The sequence below is a fragment of the Morus notabilis genome, unplaced genomic scaffold (assembly GCF_000414095.1).
Source record: "Morus notabilis unplaced genomic scaffold, ASM41409v2 Scaffold2071, whole genome shotgun sequence".
Lineage (NCBI taxonomy): Eukaryota > Viridiplantae > Streptophyta > Magnoliopsida > Rosales > Moraceae > Morus > Morus notabilis.
This window is the reverse complement of record NW_010366019.1, coordinates 1-2338: the sequence shown is the minus strand read 5'-3', so window position 1 is coordinate 2338 and position 2338 is coordinate 1. Positions and strand designations below refer to the sequence as shown.

At 25.4% G+C, this 2338-nt stretch overlaps 1 non-coding gene across 1 annotated transcript; it reads left to right on the top strand.

Annotated features, from left to right (window-relative positions):
- Positions 1 to 1288: 1288 nt before the first annotated feature.
- Positions 1289 to 1360, top strand: TRNAQ-UUG. The gene has a single exon. It is a non-coding gene; the product is annotated as a tRNA-Gln (tRNA).
- The last annotated feature ends 978 nt before the right edge of the window (positions 1361 to 2338 follow it).

Genomic DNA, 2338 nt, shown 5'->3' with positions numbered 1-2338 from the left:
CTTTTTCTTTTTATTTCCTTTCAAATTTTGAATTTTTCGCGATTTTTTTAAGTTATTTTAGTTATTTTATTTAATAGTTAAAATTAATAGTTAAAAATGTGAAATAGATAAAATCCTACTAAGAACATTTCAAAATCGAGTAAGAAGAACAAAAAACCTTATCTTATTTAGTTTTTATTCTTCACGCCTAGGATTATGTCCTGGATCATTAGATAGGAATCCGAAGATGAATAGAGAGACAAAGAATATCACTACCGTGTAAACAAATAGTTTTAGAGTAAGCATTACACAATCTCCAAGATTATATTTTTGGGAAAAAAGAGAATAGATTTTCCATTTGTATATTTGTATTTTATACCGCATACCCTACTATGTTTATGTTTATTTTATATTTTTATTTTGACACTAAGAAATAAACTAAAGTTCTTTTGATTCGAGATTAGAAAAGAATTTTCAAAAAAAAAAATTCATTTTTAATTTAATATAAAGTTGTATTTTTTCATTACCAAAAATTTTCTTTCATACCCCAAATTGGGGAAGACTCCAAGAGGTCTTGCAATGGAAAAAGGTCAGAATAAGGAAATGAAACGTGGTGATCCCGACTTATTATGGCTATACCCTAATTTCAATATTTGAATCGAGGGTTCACATACTGTAAGACTTATCTGATCTTATCAATTGGTAAATTTTTTTTTTCGAATAAATCATGAATTTGTCTAGGACAGTATTAAAAATCTCATCGAAAACTTACAGCAGCTTGCCAAACAAAAGCTAAGAGAAAAAATAGTAAAGGTATTACTGGCATAACTTCTACGATTGGATTTAAAAAAGCGTAGGCCTTGGGCAATTTGGCGACGAAAAAACTACTTGAATAAAGGACAAAATTAAGACAGATACAAATCAAACTAAATATATTAAGCATAAAAAACATTTTGTTCTTGAGGATAATTGTATTTATTTTGATTGAGTTATTAATAAGTTGAGTTATTGATATAAGGGAAAATGAATAAAAATAAATTAGATAGACCAAAAAAACTTATTTGATTTGAACTCGCCCAATCAAAACTCATTCAACTTCAACTCTCAAATCAAAAGTGAATAGAATAAATCATACTTTCATACAATATTTTAATTGAATTAGATGTAATGATCAATAAATTCATCAGTTTAATTCTATATTTACACATATCAAAATTCTATCAATAATCTAATTTTTTTTATAGATATTTATACTGAAGTTGACGAACAACCAATAACAATATTAGTGTTTATTAGTGTCAAATATAAATGGGGCGTGGCCAAGTGGTAAGGCAACGGGTTTTGGTCCCGCTATTCGGAGGTTCGAATCCTTCCGTCCCAGAACATATCCGTCCACACATCCAAAACAGTATCATAGTATCATATACTTAACCCATATAAATCATAGAATATATATGATATATGTTATATCAGAATAAAGGTTACTTTTTTGAACAACCTTCTGTATATGTATAATATTGAAAAAATTGAATTCTTATTCTTAATGAATCTTCTCTGAGTCATATCTTTTTCACAAGTTTAATGAGTTCAAATAACACGCAGATGTAATAGAATCTATTTGTGATCTATAAATGTTAAATATTGAACATAGAATAGCTATAATTTCTTTCAGTAACAGTAGTTTAGTCTATCTGACACATACAGATATCCCATAGTTTTTTATTTCAATTCTTTTTTTTCATACTCATTGAAAAAAAATAACAACCTAAATCTTCCTTTACATCATTCTTTATCCACTATTTCATTAAAAAAAAATTGTATTTTTTATTTATCTATTTTTTTAATCATTGATGGTTTAATACAAATCTGGATTTATCTCTCTCGTATGATGATAAAATGCAATGTGGTCTTACTATAAAATTTTATTCAAATAATGATAAAAATTTCAATCAATTAAATTGATGATTTCTTAGGAGTTCTTAGTACTCGAAGAAGTGTGAAATTGGTGAATTTATCCTATCACTAGCAGGTTACTTGAAGATGCAGATTTAAAAATAACTTATTTATTTGAATTTTATTTTGATTTCTAAATATTATTTCTATTATTTAGTTTATAGTTTATTTTCTAATATTATAGATTTATATATTTTAATATTTAGAAATCAATTTTAATATTTATAAATATTTAGAAATCAATTTTAATATTTATAAATATTTAGAAATATATGTATATATGTCTCTGGGGTTAAATTGAATTTTTGCTTAGACTTTTTCAGAAACTCTATTTCATATAGAAGGAAAAGATAAAGAATAGATTAATAGGGATCGATCGAACCAATGACTATTCATAATTCCATAA